This window comes from Dicentrarchus labrax, unplaced genomic scaffold (assembly GCF_905237075.1).
Source record: "Dicentrarchus labrax unplaced genomic scaffold, dlabrax2021, whole genome shotgun sequence".
In the NCBI taxonomy this organism is placed as follows: Eukaryota; Metazoa; Chordata; class Actinopteri; family Moronidae; genus Dicentrarchus; species Dicentrarchus labrax.
Genome location: NW_026136713.1, coordinates 6,479,794 through 6,497,889, shown reverse-complemented (window position 1 = coordinate 6,497,889; position 18,096 = coordinate 6,479,794). Strand labels below are relative to the sequence as shown.

General features: G+C 43.0%; 1 protein-coding gene across 7 annotated transcripts in view; it reads right to left on the bottom strand.

Annotated features, from left to right (window-relative positions):
- zic6 (zic family member 6) overlaps positions 1 to 13,225 on the bottom strand; it is a 101,496-nt gene extending 88,271 nt beyond the window's left edge. For 4 of the 7 annotated variants that reach the window (XR_007887321.1, XR_007887326.1, XR_007887320.1 and 1 more), the window contains exon 1: positions 1,014 to 1,448. The gene's annotated coding sequence lies outside the window, so the exon portion shown is untranslated. Of the gene's footprint in view, positions 1 to 1,013; positions 1,449 to 12,997 lie in introns of those variants that run through there. The other 3 variants (XR_007887323.1, XR_007887328.1, XR_007887322.1) reach the window with 3 other exon arrangements.
- Between the last annotated feature and the right edge of the window lie 4,871 nt (positions 13,226 to 18,096).

Here is an 18,096-nt window from a genome sequence, read left to right as displayed (position 1 = left end):
GATGCGCTTTTTTTGTGTGTGCTGTGTTTATGTGGTAGCAGTGTGTACAAGAGTGTATGACTGTTTGTGTGTGGAGGACCCCAGGAAGAATGGCCGATGCTCGTGCTGGTGCTAATGGGGATCCTAACAAACAAACAAAACAAACAAAGGTAGTAACACACTTTGGGTTGCGCAGTGAGGTGTAGTGTGAGTTCAGTGTTATAATAAATATACAAAAAGTTTGCAGTACAGTTGGGATCATAAGTGTGGATATTATACCTCTTCTGTATTATTTATTTTTAAATATATAAATGTTTTACCTCTTTACTGGAATTAATAAATTGATGAACATTATCATGGTGTAATCTATTAAATAGTTACACTCACTTTTCTAAAGATCTTTCTAATGTTTAATTGTTGTATAAAACCTTCCCTCATCCTGCCTCTACACGGCAGTTGGCTGTACCTGTCGTGAGGGTGGATAACGGCAGACACCACGTGACTGCAGCACTTTCCGTCTGGACTCACGGCAGGGTCTGTCTGTCAGAGCCTCCCTGGTGAGGACGGCACACACGCACTGGACGGATAAAAATAGACGCCATTCATGTGTTGAGATGGCTTACAGAGCTATATAATACAACATCCAACTTGGTAAACTCCACCCAAGCGCTTGTTTTTTTTATTTTTATTTTTTTTTATTGGTGGAATCATCACAGATCAGTCATTAAACAAATCTGCCCCAGTTTATTTTATCAAAAGAGCGCACCACCAACCACGCACGGATTTCACTCCTCCCTCCTGCACTTGCCATTCAAGTCAACAGTGTTGCTGTCTGCCCCCCCCAGCACCACAAACCTCACCCCCGTCTCACAAGAGCGACACCGACACAATTCGTTGATTCACACAGTTAAGTCTTATCGCCACTGCTACGCGCTGCGTCGCCGGCTTCAGACAGTGGCAAAGTATGGCACCATATCTGAACTTGCATGAATGAAAGTGACGGAATTAAAGCACTCTATCAGCAGGCGACTCACTCAGCCTCCAGTACGTCTGTGTGTCTCGCCTGTGTGGCGTTCTCCTGCATCCTTCAGTGAGCATCACTTTGTAGAGCCGGTGCAAGGCATCCTCCTTGTACAAACACCGGTCCTGGACATCCTAGACAGACCGTCCTGCGACATATTTTTAGTTTGGACCCGTTGATGTCACTTCCTGCCTGGGCAAATAGCCTGTACAAATGAGCACAAGGATGTGGAGGGGTGTTCGGGGAGCCGTTAGAGGGAATTTTCGAGGTCACCCGGCAGACAAGTTCACAAGGTCATGCAGAGGCGAAATTTCCAGACGCGGATGATAAGTGCGTTCAGTCTTTAAAATGACAGCCATGATCGCATCTGGTTCACTCCAACTGTGCCCTATACTTTTATATAACCAGTCACATTCACATCATCCTACCCCCCCTGTGATGCGCCGGCGAGTTTCATTTCCTGGTATGCTGTGCGCATTTACGGCCACGATTATGCAACGATGAAGGCGGTAACATCACTTTGCCTGTTTTGACTATGCATCACAACCGGTGAGAATACAGAAGGCACTCTTAAGAGCTATAGTTTATCCTGCTGTAAGTCCTGGGACACCTGTTGATGTCAAATTAAAATCACGTTTAAAAAAGACTCATGAAGCTAAATTCAGGCTTCCTGTTCCTCATTCTGTTTAAAACTATTTGGATCGCTGCTGTGTTGAAGCTTCATGCCACTCATTGCTTTTAGAAGTTTGCATGTCCTTTGACACACATTCAAGAGTCATAACGAGGACTCATATTTCTATTCTGGCTCCCTGGGGGAGGCCGATTGCTCTTCTGCGATGAGGTGTACCCACACTGAGGTGATCTGCAAGATGGGTGATGGAAGCCAGTATGGGAGCTGACTCCTGCTAAGAGCGCTATCCTCTTTCCTTGCCCAGGTCTCCCCTTTTTACCTTTGAACCCAGGCCCAGCAGCCCATCTCTGATCTACAGAGGGTGTCCTCTTACTCCCGTCCCCTCACAGGCCTCTGTGATAGATGACCATCAGCATGCCAATACTGCACAATATTTCAATTTCCTGCACAGGAAGAGGAATTTAAGGGGTTGAGTGAAGTTCAGAGGCACAGTGTGGTGCCTCCAGCTCACAACCAGCCCCCCAGTCTCATGCCGAGGACCCGAGATCCAAACATTCAGCTGAGAACATTCCAGAAACCAGGTCCTCACTGTGTCAACAAAACAACCCCTGCCGCCATCGTCCTGCCTGACAGACAGCAGCGCAGAGGACACGGCCAGGAGACCCAACAGCCTCTGTGAGTGGAACATTACAAAGATAAGACGTTGTTTTATTCAAAAGTGAATATTTTGTCTGCAGTGTTAGGCCGGTGTTGGTCTGGTACTGGCCTGTTGTGCTTCTCACCGCTGATATGACAGGGTTCAGGCTTCCTGATCAGGATAGAATTCTGAATTAAAAGTATTCTTTGGAAAATGGTCAAATTCAAGCTACTAAATATTTTAATAAAATATTTTGGCTATCACTGACTTCAGTCATGAAAACATTTGTTTGAGTCTCTAAAATCCTACTCTGCTATTTAACCTTAGAACATTGATGCTTTTTGTAATGATTGTGGATCACACTGATTCATATTAATATTATTGTCACTTCTGAAATATTGTAACACCAGACAATAATTTGTTTTTGTTGAGCATGAAAGTTCATTCTTGACCTTAAAAACAATAGCTTGACAAAAAGAATTACTTCAGGTCTCTCACTAGCCTTTGTCAAGGCTTTCAACCACATCTCTCTGAGACAAGTTTTTTGTCTCAAAATATCAGGACACACACCAGCTATAAATCAAATATTTTTTTCCTGGTATAACATGTATTTTATTTTATTTCATCCTTTTTCATATACTGTAACAATATTCAGAAAAAAATGTACACATACTGTATTACAAACACAAGGATAATGAAGCTGTCTTTGACGTTGTTATGTGGATTAGTTATATTTATATGCCACGGTGATTCAAACAAACAGGATTATGTACATTGTGTCAATGTGAGTAAGGCCGGCAGATATCCAGTATGTGTAGGAGCTGGAGCACAAGTATACATGCATGTGTGTAATGTGTAGTATTTTTTGATAGGAAGATGCTCTCATGTGGCTCTGTTTTAAAGGTCTGCGATTGGTTGCATTAGTTAGAGGGTTGTGGCAAGCAGAAGGAGAGGCTGCGAGGCAGGCAGTGCGACCTAGTGGTGGAAGAGGGCTGTGTGGTGCAAAGGGGAGTGCACTACGGATCACAGATACTCTCACAAACGCACAATTTCTATCTTGCCCGTAGACACACAAACCCACATGCTTTGTTAATTCGCTGTATAGTAATTTATCTCCTTGAAACACATGCTCTTAACCTCTAACCCATGTATTTGATCTAATGTCCTCAATACCCAATATAGTGTTACAGGTTTAAAAATAACAGATAATTCCCCACAACCCACCCACATACATGACTTAACGCTCTCTAAACAGGTTTGTACGCATTTGTTATGTCAGCCCACCCTCTCAGCCCCTCCGCCTTACACCCCCAGCTTCCGTCCTCCCACAGCCAAAGACCTGCTCTTCAACCAAATGGCACTGATGGCAACTTCAAAGTCAGGAGCTCTGTGACTACCCAACCTTCAAAAAGGAACATCCCTTTGCCTCTGCTATGGAATATTAGAGAAGTACAGCCAGACCAAATGACTGAGCAGTGGTGTCCACCATTTTCCAATAAACCAACTGAGATTTAGCCAGGCTGTTTTTGGAGATGTTTTGCCTATGATCACAATTTGCCCCCCCCCCCACCCCGAAAAATTAGAGATTACCCCACTCTTCCAGATGTGTTTTTGCAGAGATTGAGGGGCAGAAGGAGGAGCTTTGATTAAGAGGGGGCTGGGTATAGTTGGATGGGTGGAGCTGGTCGCCAATTTTGGGAGAAAAGGGAGTACAGCATAGTCCCAAAAGCAGGGTTTAGTGGGGGCCCAGCTCTACCAGAGCCACGGCCCATTTTTCCTTGAAGGGGATTAATAATGAATTACGGCACTCCCACCCCCCTTCAAAAAAGATATTCATGCATGCTAATGCATCCATTATTTATAGTGTGCACAGAGGCTAGCTGGTGGTGGCCACATGCAAGAGGGAGGGATGTAAAGATGAAGTGAGGAGGTGGGGGTCTCTTCCCCCCCAATGAAGCTTCGAGGCTCTGGAAGCAACATCCGCCTATTGTGGCTGGGCTTGAGCTGGGTGGGGATGGGATGGGGACTGGATATGGACAAGTAGGAGGAGGTGGGGGATGAGGGGGCCTCGCTGCCAGACAGGCAGCTCGTGCATAGGGAGAGGGCCGCCAAGTGTTGTGGGGGGAGGGGTGGATTAAACAAATAAATACATGATAAGAAATAATCATGCCAGGGAGGGAGGGCGCGATGGAGACAAAGAGGCTAAGAGGGACAAGGCGGGGAGGTTAGTTAAGTCAGACAGGATTTACTGTCTGGAGGGACCCATTCTTGACCAAAAATTGAAAATGAAGACCTGATAACTTTTTTGGGATGTACTTTTAGTTCATACTTATGATACTATCATAGAGGAGCTAACTAAGTCTCTTCTACTTTGTCAGGGTATTAGAAACTGAAATATACTGGATAAATCTGACTGAGTTTTTAATGTAATTTCAATGCCAAGTCTAGCACTTAATATTAGGTAGCAGTGGGTGATTATTTAATAAAGCATTACAGAAGTTGAAGCAGTGGAAGCAAAAGTTGAAATGTTGAAATGGGAAATAGAGGAAAAGTGTGAAGGTTAGAGATGGAGAAAAATTGAGATGGGACTTCACTCTTTTCATGTGCACAGCATGCAAGGTATGTGATGAAGCAGTGAAGAAAGAAGCAAGGCGAGTAGAGTGATAAGATAAAGCGAAAGCATGAGCCAGATGAGCTTTCTACCCTACTGATCCCCATATTAGCATAGATACAGTCATCAGCATGGCAGGGAACTGGTGTTGGGGAGGTGACACCAGGGCCACGACACCCCAACTCATCTCCATAGATATCACTGGGGCCATGCAGCTAAATCATACATCAGGCTTATCTGAGATACGTCTGTAGTGCATGACATTCTGCCAGCAAGCTGCCACCTTAAGTTTCAGTAATCCTTGTAAGCTATTCATTCCTAATACTGCCTTGGTTGTCCCCAAAACGCAGATATGAAACATTACTTTTCTGTGCTGTCAGTGTGATTGTTTTTGGTTGCGCAGTCTGCACGATGGCAGCATCCACCAACTGCATGACTTATAGATAATCCTGAGGAGGCTACTTAGACTTCAGTGTTTATGTCCTTGCTTCTTCCGTGCATTAATACACATCTGCTCGAGATGTGGTCATATCTGGGCTAAGAGGTTATCAGTTTGGCTTTGCAAAACCTATTTCAATAGGCTTGCCCTCCCATTTCAAAGTGCTAGCTTGGCATTACACCCATCACATGCCAGTGAAGCAAATCCCCTAGTAAAATTGAGTTATGAATGCTGGTACCATAAATGGATCAAATACTGTTACATGAACTGTATAATTCAGGAACAATGCAGGTAACAGCCAGACATCCATTAATGGCAGGCATGCAACATGTTTCTCAACAAGTAGCACCGGAGGCAAGACCTCCCAGAAGTGACAATCTGCATTGTGCAAACATTGCAACCTTTGTTCCCCCAACAAACACAAGGTGAGGCACTTAAGTGTTTTTTTAATACTAAAACCTCAACCACACACAGGAAAATCCATAAACATTGGAATGATGTCAAAACAACATTGTGAGGTTTGACGGTTTTAATTTTCCACTGCTCAAAGTAAAAATGGCTCTTGCAACATTTCCTGCACCCCCGGTGATTTTTATGACAAATACAACAGCAGCTTAATTATACATGCGACCACCGCCGTAAAAGCAGGACCATTAACTACCATCTTGTTAACACTGAGGACCTACCTTGAAAGTGCTATAGTCGCATTTTAAAATCTTTTCACTCAGCGCCTGTCTGTTGTGGCAGATTGGCACCATTTAGAGGAAATATTAAAATGAACGTGGCAGTGTGTACACACACCTCACGCATGGGTATCTGGTTTGAATGAACAGGATAGTGACCACTGAAGGTAACTCTGATAACATTTTCTTGATATACTGGAAGAAATACAAATTAGTCGAATGCCATCTAGACTCGGACACATCCAAAGAGAAAAAACTAGGACATAGATACTTTGACTGACTTTGAATTCATCCTACAGCAGGAAGAAAGGTGGCTTTTGGTGTCCCTGACCTACCCCAGTGTGTCCAAGGAGAAAGCTTTGGAGTTGTCAAATAAGAGTGAACTTCCAACCTCTCCCTGTAGAGGCTTTGGTTAAGTTTCAAAGGCTTCCTGGTTTTACGTTACTGACCAAACACGGCCCAGCTGTACACAAAGTGGACACTCTCAATGAGACCCTATGGAGGCAGAGGGAGATCAGACATCCCTTGACGTAACCAAACATCCCAGTTAAAAGAAAAGTGAAGGGGATGCCGTTGATGTTATTGCTTTCTTAAACAGGTCAGCGTTCACTCATGGCAAGTGTGATATTACAGACAGTAATATCATACTTGTGAGCAATGGTTCAAGCTCAGAGGCCATTACAAAGAGAATTCAGAGTTTGCCAATGCCACTGTCATAAAGTAGAGCGGTCATCTGAATATTTCATACTCTGTTCTTTAATCTATAGTCCATATGGACTTCATAGAATGTGTCAATCTCTTGAGTGATAGAATGTAAAACCCACAAAACAGCCCCCTAAAGGCAATCCCATCAAGCAGCATTTACTAAGAGATGTATAGCCCTATGTTAAGCAAATGGGCAGAGAAATGGTGACTCATTGAACCCATTATTTTTCCTCCTACATCCATTGTCTTAAAGCCTGCCTTATGTGCCCGAAGTGCCTTTAAAGACATGTTAAGAGAAAAGAGCTCTCTGCCTTGGAATGAGCTAACTTAATTATCATAGCAACTGGCAGTGCTCTTTAACATGTCAATAGTACTTGGCCTGCATGCATAATTTTGCTGTGTTATTGTGGTGGCCTTTGCGTTTCTCACTGACAAAAACCCAAACCACAGGCACGGGGGCCTATTGTCATGGGCGCATCCATCTGGATCAAGGCCATTAGAGGATATTTGCACTTCCTCTGTGGCTCCTGGCTCTTTTTGACATGCGGCAGAAGGAGCAGGCATCACCCACCAGTGCAGGGCCAATTGAGGTGCAGATTGACCAGAGGGACAGTGAAGAAGGGCAGCCAGCAGGGCAGTGCTCCTGTCAAATCCAGTGATGGACACCCACGTGGGGGCTGGAAGTTGGCCTGCGGTTTCTGAGGTCCTATGGCAATTGATGGGACATGACGAGGCAGGCGCCCTGGTTTCATTCTTTTGTCCCCAGGGATGTTGGAGGGTGTATCAGAATGTCAGAGGCTCTTGGCTACAGCACACTTCTGGTGTCAACTGCCTACGATATACAACTGCCCCTTGCCTGCTCACACATACACCAACAAAATATTCAAAAGGTTATGATGTACAAGTAGAGTGTGCTTTTGAAAAGAGAATGAAGAGAATTTTCTCTCTTTTTGTTCAAACTCAAAACATGAATAAAACATGAACGTATAGAACCTATATGTAACAGAGATTGCATGAATCTAAGAGCAACAGCAATCAGAACACAAATGCATAAACGATGTCCTTTGAAGCAGTGGAAACATGCTGGTAAGACACACAGATAGGCCTGATGTGGGTAACGCCACAGCATTTACAGAAACCTTGGATGTTCTTGTCTGCATAGGTGAGGCAGACAATTAATGGTAAAAGCATAGCTCTCTAGACACATATGGAAAAACAGCTCTCAGAGACACATCAAATAGAACCAATTCAGCTTTAACACATAAACACCTTAGCTGTCAATCCATATCTCCCCACATGTAACTTATATGCATGGTGCTGCATATGCAGCCTCTCTGAGCTGTGTTGGAATGCTGACAGCACAGAGATATGAATCTTGATTTGATTAAGAGTCAGAGTTGAGGGTCTAAGTGCTGGAGCCAATATCAATTCGGGCGGGTGGGCAGTGAGACTGTTGCGAAGGAGGTGAGGTGGAGGGGAAGGGGCAGAGTGTGATGGCAAGGGGGGAGGGGTGGGGTTACCTGTGGCCCTGGCTCCAACTGGGAGTAATTTGGAACAGACTGCTCCCAATGTGTTCATTAGGTTGTGATTGGGCTGTGCGCAGGTGGGGAGGGCCTGCCCTGCCTGAATAGTCCTGATTGTGCCCAGCATAAAACGCCATCTGTTTCAATGAGGGAGAGGGAGAGAGTGGCAGGAGGAAGGAGGAGGGAGCTACCGGTGAGAAGTCATGTTTTATGATGTCTGGACAATTTTGCGTACTCGCAAGGGGACAGAAATTAAAAGAGAAGAAAAAGTAATGTACAGCGATATTTTCAGCTCCCTTGCTTGTCTTAAATTCACAATGAGTATAATAAAAAAAAAAAAAGGCAATTCCTTTCCATGCAAAAAACATTTAAGGCCATAAAGTAAATTAAAGACCGGGTGTGAAAATTACTGCCATATAACCAAACGTTGTATAAAAACGCAAATAGGCTAAATGCGATTTCTTTTAGACAAGAGGTAAAATGGCGTTCATTTCTAGTTTAAATGTCAGGTTTCAGTCTAGCTGTGGCCTGCCACTGTGAGCAGACGGCTGAAGAGACAAGGGGATTGGAGATGGGGCAGCAGAGTTTATTTATGGACCGCCTGCTTCAAAGCTGGGATGTTTTCGGTTAATCCTGTACTCATACCAAAAGCAGACATACAAATGTTAATCTAGGTGTTTACACTCATATTTACACTGTCTGCTGAGCTGTAGACACAACATTAGCCAAAATCATATTCATAGGTCTCATGCGGGTAAAAACACAGAAGACAAAAATATCTTTTTACTCAGTCAGCCTCTCTTTCTGTCTTATTTTTTTTCTCTCTCACTGCAAGGCCCTGGGAAGAAAAAGAAGAGTGCAGAAGAGAAGAAGGCCACTGTTTGCTGCTCGACTTTTGAAGCGTCTTTATCGGGCTTGGCAGCATGGTCCTGCGTGTCCAAGCCTCGTCGTGCTTTTCATCCTTTGTGCTGTCCAAGGTGTGTCCAATGCACTGGGGCTTTGTGTAGGGAGGGAGACGACACATCACATTCTGTCTTCTGTCCCGAGCTGGGGGATGGTGGGGGGGATTGAGGGGGGGCTGTACAACAGAGGGGGGGACAAAAAGCAAACTTATAGAGGACCACGGCTCTTCAAAGCCGCGATGCACAAAGGCTTATAAAGCGTTACTTCATGTAGAGTTGTGCCAGATGTAATTGCGGGGTTCCTGGAGATAGAGAATCACATGCAATGCTTAGCCCCGCCTCTGACACCATGAAAGGGCTGTGAAGCTTCAACTGCAAAGGGGGGTGAGCAGAAAAGTTTGCTTCACTTTGATGCACAATAAACAAGTGAGTAAATAAGTTATCTTTAGGGTCCTGGTACAAATCCACCACTTGCTTCCTCGGAAAGGGTAATTTGATGCGCAGAGCTTGATAGATGCAGGAGGACTAGCTGTCCTCATTAGAAATCAGGAAGGGTGGAAACTGCACCGAGCGACAAGTGATTGCCCTCCCCTTTTTCGCTCCGCCATCAGCTTCATGGTATGGGCTCTTTCAAGTCTGAACACTGCTTTCCACAGAAAATTATGTTGATTTATTGTTAATAAGCCCAGAGGTTGGCAGTATGAGCACAGTACGTGGCAAATATAGGTAGGCTGTAGTTTTCCTGATCAACCTGACTAGTCCTCATCTGTTTCCTGTGACCTCCTGCTGAGATGGTACGGGTGTCAAGTGTGCATTGTTAAATATGTTCCAGGGCACAAACACCGCCACTGTCAGGTACATTTGCACAGGCTGCTCCCTGTTCAGTGTGTGTGTGTGTGTGTGTGTGTGTGTGTGTGTGTACAGGTGGGCACGCGCATATGTGTGTTTGTCTTACTGACAGTGAATGGTGATGGGTGTGGAGGAAAGGGTGGTGCCATCACTTTAGGCCTGCAGATGGGATTCCCACAGGAGGGACACGCCCCGGTGTTCTCCAAGACAGAGACGAAGGCAAATATGGTGGCAGATCCATCTTTGCATCTTAAAGGTTCAGCAGATACTTCTATAGCCAGAGAACAGTAAGCTCTTGTTGTCTCTTCATGTGTCATGTCCAAAGGCCTCCTGCTAGGGCTGTGGAAACTATGCTGTCTGTATCCACAAGGTCAAGGCTTAGATGTCTCGTACAAAGATTTTCTTTAGCAGGCTTCATTTTAAATTTAACACAGACAACTAAATCATGTAGAGCTTCATCCAGGGGACATAATGTGAGCGCAATAACAGCATATAAATACACCTCAGTGGCTCTCATCTTTAGAAGACAATCTTTGGGACCTGTGTTTGTTTTACAGACTTCTTTCTTGCCACTATGGATAAGAACTCAAGTTTACTTTCTATCTTCACTGCAGTAAAAGGGCCTATGTTTGTTCTATACCAGCAGAATTACAATGACGGCTCGTGGCGGAGTGAGTGAAATCTCGCCCGTGATTAGAGTGGAAATGAAGGATCTTGTGTATATCCAAGTGATATTAAATGGCACCTGGCAGAGCAGGGGCGCTAAAGCCTCGTCCGTTACTCCTTTGCATATCAATAAGTAGGTGTTCCCGTGAAATGGAATAATTCAACCGTGTGTATTGGAGACTGCGAGAATGATTTTTGATTGAGAGCCACAATGTGCATGCAAAGCCAGCACAAATTAAATATATAAAATAATCATCATAAAATGAATTACAAATAGAACCGGAAGAGAGCATTTAAAGTTGCCGCACCTTGTTTTATAACAGCCGTTAGTGCAGATGGCAGTGGATAAAAGTAAATGTTACATTCAGCTACAGAGAAACATACTGTTAAAAGGTGCACAATTGACACAGTGATAATGCCACTATAAAGTGAACATTAGCCATAAAGTGTGCAGCAATCATTTTTTGACTCACCACTGCAACCTGCGTCCAGATGAAACTTTTGGATTAGCTCTAAGCTGGCTTGTATCTCTCCACATGTACGCACCATTCTCAGGTCACAGAACAAAGCACAAGGGCCAGCAAGCATGTGTCAGAGGTCACAGTATCCCAAGGGTACCTTGAGTCTCATCCCAAAACCTCTAACATTTTTCAAAGGCCTCCTGCAGCCTAGGCCCTCATCAGTGAGTGCCCCCAATGGCCCCGTGCACATATGCACTACTCCACACTCCTCTCTGGTGGGTGAAGGGGGAACCTGAGTGCATCACCTGAAGCCCCCAGTACGAGTCGAACGGGCTCGGTCTCTCCAAAACCAGCCTGAGACCCGGTGGGGGGGGGCAGTAATGATGCTGAGGGGGCAGAAACACATACAGGGGGCAGATTTCATTTTCTCCATATTTCACAAAGACTGTTCGCACATTCGTGTTGCACTCAAAACCTAGCTAGAGAGGGTTTCACCCCATGAGAGATAATTACTCATGACCCACACGGCCCTGTTACCTTGGGTTCATATACACATTCACTCAAATTTAAAATGTTCTATCACCTTAGGTTTACTCAAGCAGAGCCGTAATAAAACATTTCAGTTTGTTTGGAGTTAGAGAGTGATCTTACCCTACATTTTCAACATTTGACCATGGATGGTAACAAAAAAATAAGCAAAACTTTAACCACCACCAGCTTAGAGAACAAGGGCAACGTAGGACGATCATTTAAAAAAAGACAGGAATACTACTCGTACTAATCCTGCATTAATTTGATATGTCTGTGAAAGTGCCCATTGGGCCTTGATAAAGTGATGTGGTTAAAATCATTGATGCAGCAAATCTAAACCCCCATCCCCTTGTCTGCCCAATCAACCATCAGTAAAATCTCTCCTCTTCACTACTGCAGACAATTACAAGCCCTACCTTACATAGGGAAAGAGACTCCGTGGCCCACTATATTACATGCGAGAGGCTGAGAAAAATGAAGGTGTTCTATCTCTCAGCAGATTATACTTTATCCAAGATGAAGGGTTGAAATGAACGAGTGCAGTTCAGTCAAACTAGCTAAACGGGTGAGAATTAAGATGTTGTAGCGTGGGATGAGGCAGTTATGCATACATAACATGTTGAGGCTGGGACCCCCTACTGGGGAGAGGCACGACAAAGCCTCTCAAACAGCAATACCTCTGGGACAGCTAATGATTAATTAGCTTGTGTCATTAAGTGAGGCAAATGTCACCCAAGCTTCCTGGGGAAGCTGTCACACCATGTGTAGGCTACTCACAAGTTTCCCCCTCAGGTGTTGGTGAAGGGTGGGGGGCGGCGCACTGTAACTAGGCAAATCCTGACATCTAGTGGCTCAAATATCAAACTGCATCAGTCTCCAGCTGCAATAATAGAAGCAAAGCCTACACAAAAAACTTTCCCCCAATTTTTTGAGCATTGCATCTTAATAATGGGGAAAAAAATTAAACTTACACATAAAATCTATGACTAACATTTCTAGTGATCGGAGGTCTTCAACAAAGAGGCTACCCAAATTCAGCTTTGGAATTACTCCCTGATCTCTGAGCCCTGGTCACTAAATTGGGTGAGGTGACCTCTGACCTTTAAGTGTCATTCACCTCATTGACAGTGGCACTGACGTCAAAATCAACTAGGTGATACTTCCTCATGCCCAGGTTTCTGAGGAGGCATGAGCTGGCACACAGGTGTGCTTGGCGAGACAGGCATTTTTTTTTATTGCAAGACCTGGCATCACGCAAACAGTTTAGATACATTATAGTTTGTGGAGTTAAAAAACTTCACGAAATACAAGTAAGTGAGTCATTTCAAACGTAAAAGCAGACAATTTAAATTTTCTTACCAAAGATCCGAGATGCAAGCTTGGATTGACGACTTTCTTGCACAGTTTGGAACAAATCCAGACAAGAGAGACCTCCAAAATAGTAGTAAGAATTAAGTTACTTACTTTAATTGCTATTTAAATCTTATTTTCTCCATCAGCTATCACTTGCGTTTCACTGCACACAAACTCACACTTAAATTCCTCTCTCTCCATCTCAGAATCAGTTAGTCTGAGTCTTATGAAGGTCAGTACTGAATCCTGGCCTGCTGTAAGGCCGGACCAAGAAGAAGTGAGAAGGCCCCTCTCTTCACCAGGGAGTGGCAGCACAATGTGGAGAGGCTTAACGCACTCACAAACGCACACACATACCCACCTCACGTCTGTGTTAATTCACGTCCGCAAGTGCACGTGCGCACACACACAGTCTGCCTCACCCTCACATAGACATATGCATACAAAAGCACACCTGTCAGGGCCTTTCCACTGTGTGAGCAAAAGCAAAGAAGTCTGGCCCCCCCTCTGTCTCTCTGTATGTGGTATCCCATGTCTGTTATATTAAGGCAAATCCATTCAGTTCCCACTTTCTCATCTGAAATAATGGCATGAGCAATTTTCACATTTAGGCAAGCACACATGCAGTCTCTCTCTCTCTTTCTCTATCTGCTTAATGAATGGAATCGGATCTGGGCCCCTGTGGCTCTGGCCTAATCTGCCTTTGAAGATTTCTACAATTTCCAGATAAAAAAAATAAAACCCAACCTCCTCACAGGGTTGTATTCTTTTGCAAAATACACCAGCAAATAAGACATCTACTCATATCTACTTATACATTTACTCATATCTACAAGTGCATGTGATTTCTGTGTTATTTACCTCAGCCTAAAGGGCCCGAGGCCTTGCCAGGAGCCTCCCAATTGTGCCAGTGTACTGGTGTGTGACGTCCATTTGAAGGGGAATCTGTCCAATAGAATGATTGAATTAAAGTGCACTTTGGTCTGGAGTGCTCTCTCTTTGCCACTTTGCACCATAACATGTCTTGTCCTAAAATAATTAGATTGAGGCCTTGGGTGGTGGAGTGGCCGGAACCTCAATGGTCAAAAAAAGGAATGGTCTGGCTTTGAATGGAAGCCTCCCATCTTAAAAAAACACTTTATTTCTTTACACTTGAGGTTTGTTGTCTTTTGTGACTATTATCCCCATTCACCATTTGCTTTCATGCAGCTGTGCCCCTCTTAAAAAAGTCTTTGTGCCAGCACCATGAATACAGGGAATGTGTCCATGGCAGGTAGCCCTTATTGCAAGTTAATCTCCTGAAAGAGCCTCATACAAGTACTTTTAAATTCTCCCCGAGCCACAGAGGGCTCATCATCAATCGAGCACTTCTCCCCTTTGTAGGACTGATGAGTGTGGTGCCCGGCCAGTGACAATGGCTGCCAAGTGTGGCAAAGTAATCACCTTCTGGGGAAAACACTAGTAATTACTTCTAAACTGTTTGGGCTTCAGAGACAACTGCTATTGTGCAATAAAATGAAAGGCTCTCTTTAGAGAGCAGTGCTGTGATGGTTGCACTCAATCTTTTTGTCATCTGTTTGTTTACAGAGATTTCTCTTTGCAGTTGCCCACTGCAACCTTGCTTTATCATATATGTGTGTGAGTGTGTGTGAGCGTGTGCATGTGTTTTAGTTCATGTGTATCCTTGTGCTTTACACTCTTCTATGTCCTGACCAGATAAAGGAAATATCGACATTATTTGTGCATACTTAAAGACACGGCAGTGTATAAGATGTAATATTAAGAAGATTATCTTAATTTGAATGTTTTAATTTAATGTTCCATCCATTCCACAAAAAGAGTGTTAATTAACCACATTCCTGCATTCAACCAGACCTGTATTCATCCTCTATCGGGCTCTGAATGAGAGCGACGGAAGAATGACAATTTGTTGCACAGATGAGGTAATATAGTTTATTGATCAAGCATACAGTCGGATTTCTGTTACCACAAGACATGGTCCATGGTCCCAAGCACTACTGGAAAACAGCAGCAATATCCCAATTAAAGACACAAAAACAGCCCTCAAAATGAAAAATTTCAAAATACATTTTGCAACTGAATAAATGTTTATCCCCCGAGCTGGAAAAACAATATGATGCTGTCTTTATTGTACGATTTTCAGTAACTAATTAAGTAATTAACGGGCAACTCTATCGCCACTTTAATGTCTCTAATCACCTTAATGCTTACTTAAAACTGCCATATAGCCTAGAACGTCTCACATCATATCCAGAATTGTGGCTATAATTTTAAAGAATTCTCTTAATAGGTTCGGAGCTGATAGATTAGCAGAGCAACACACAGTAGATAAACTCCTTGTCCCAAAACTGCCAACACTGAAAATTACTACAGCATTTATAGATTATGGTAAATGTAGTACAGGGAATGTACTTCAAGGTTTTGATTTTCTGGCACTGCCATATTCTATAAACAGAAGTATATACTAGATCCACAGCAGAAAGGTTAAGGTTTATTTGTAAATTGTAATTCTGTTGTCATTGTTTTCTACAGTTAATTCAGAGCATTAAGAAATATATCATCATGCGTGGGCACACTGTAATGATGTTGAGCCTTTGCTGTAATGCCATCCTTTTTCTCTCCGTATCTAGGCGTGAACGTTGATCTTTTGTGACATTATCAGTTAAAAGTAGCCCGTCACTGTTGACTTTAATATAACTTGTTGACCTTTTCCTGCCTCCTCAAACACTGCTCCACTGACAAAATGATTTGATTTACTGCTAATCAGACATCTGTTTATTGCATCAGTAAGGAAAATTGTTGAAATTACTGTGACTGAGACACTAAGACATACTCTTTGTAATCTCTAAAACTGTTTCTATGACAACAAGAAAATGGTTTTAATGTCATAAGACCTTAATTTTCCTTGCAATCTCTTTAATATCAAATATAACACACTTTTCACTTCAAACACTAAACCATATCCACATGCTTTATATGTGTTTGTGTGTGAGATATGGAGATGACCAATTAATAAAGACAAGAAATGGCATTTCAAAACCAATCCTGGTCTCAGGAAAGTAGCTTTCATTTCACTGTTGAAGGCGGACTTAACACAATTGTCCCTTACCTTAGCTTCTTCATTATAAGCTCATTTTGTTGGTTTGACATGGCCGTGTGGGGCAAAATTGCAGCCACGCAGGAACTCTCATGCTATCAGAAATAATTATATGAATTAAACCCACACTAAGATTTTTGATACATATCAAATACTTACATTATTCAATCAGCAGGTGTGTGTAAGAGCACAAAAACTGTGAATTTAATGTACAGAGTGAAGTATATATGTGTATGTATACCAGTAATTTGCAGGTATATATGCGTATATGTACATGCATATAATCTTATACTTATTCCTATTATTGTAAATCATTAGGTTAATTGATGTTTGAGTTACATTGTGCCATAAACTTGGTCTAGCAACAATGGCTAATACTCATGAATGCTAATACAGAGACAGTGTTAAGGCCCTTCCTCACCTGCAACAGTTCTGGATGTTATTATCTGGGTGTATGACTAGTGGTCTCCCTCACTGTTTATGCCAGTGGTTGCATTGCTTGTATTAGCAGAGGGATAAAGACGGTCAGTGGTTGTGGCAGTCAATAGGAATCCTCTCTCTGTTTCTTCACTCAAGCTCAATTTGTCCTTAGCAAAACTCTCAAAGCTGCATGAATCTAGTTTTGACCAGCAGAGGGCAGAACACATTAAAACAAGCTGACCGACAGTGTAATCAATAAACAGCAAACTGACAGTTTTAGTGTAGAATAAAAGGGCATTTAGCAGGTCTAAGCTAGCAGGCATTTTTTAGGCAGTGGGAACTAGGCAATTGTTTGCTAACACATCAGCTATAAAACCTTTATAAGGCAACATGTCAGGGCTGTGCAGCCATGTTTCCACTGCATGGTACAGCTCGACTCTACTTGCTCTATGGATAGTACCTGGTACGTCACGTGGGACTTTTTTTGGTACAGCTTCGGTTGAGGTTCAGGTCCGCTTATATTGAGGTGCTACTATCTGCAATGAAAAATAAAGTAGAAAAATGTACCTGGTAGCAAAAGTAAGTCAAGTCGAGACCGCACCATGCAGTGGAAACATGGCATATTAGCTTATTATTAGTTTAAAATTAGTAACGTCAGCAAACAACAGCCTATTTTTTCACATCTGGCAGTCATGGAGCAACATTATCTTTCATTTGAAGTCATGTTTCTGGCAACTTGACAAATGTAAGCTCAACATTTACTCACTATTTAGCTCTGTTTTGGTTGGACCGTCTATATCTGGCTAAGGACCCAGATATTTTTTCTCAGAAGCAGGCAATTTTTTTGGCAGCGGGTAATACACAATTGTTTGCGAACATACCAGCCATAATATTTTTTATAAGGAAATATGTCAGGGCTGTGTATCTATCAGCTTGTTCTGCTCCCTGGTGGCCAAAAATCACAAACTGCTAAAAGTAAAAATGGCTAACATGCTAGCAAACATTTGCCACTATTTTTATTTGACATCCAGTGGACACAAAGCAACATTAGCATTCATTTTGAGACATGTTTCTGGCCACTTGATAAATCTAAGTTCAGCATTTACTGACCTTTCAGCTCTGTCTGCTCTCCGGCACCTCAAACGGAGAAAATCTGTTAGACGCTATTTGCTGTGCTCACCATGTATTAGTAACTTTGTCTGCCATATTGTTCTGGGCAGGTAGACTATGGTGAGTTACAGATTTGTTAGTGGTTTCTTGATACCAGTAGCAAGAGGGAGCTGTTTTTTTTTTTTTTTTTTTTTTAGCAAACTGTAAACTAAACCAAAACAGCAGACGTACCCAGATATGTTTTTCAGAAGCAGGCAGTGTTTAGGCAGTGGGCAAAAAGTGGGCCATTGAAATAGTAGGGTAATCACAGGTGTTATTAATGATGCTGATTAAGGCTCAGTTCCATTTGGTGTAGCAGAACCTTTAGAGTGATCCAACATGCACAAAGGCAGCACCCTGACTGACTTCGATGTGAATGGAACGGAGCCTTTAATACTATTGGTAACATCTGTATTTA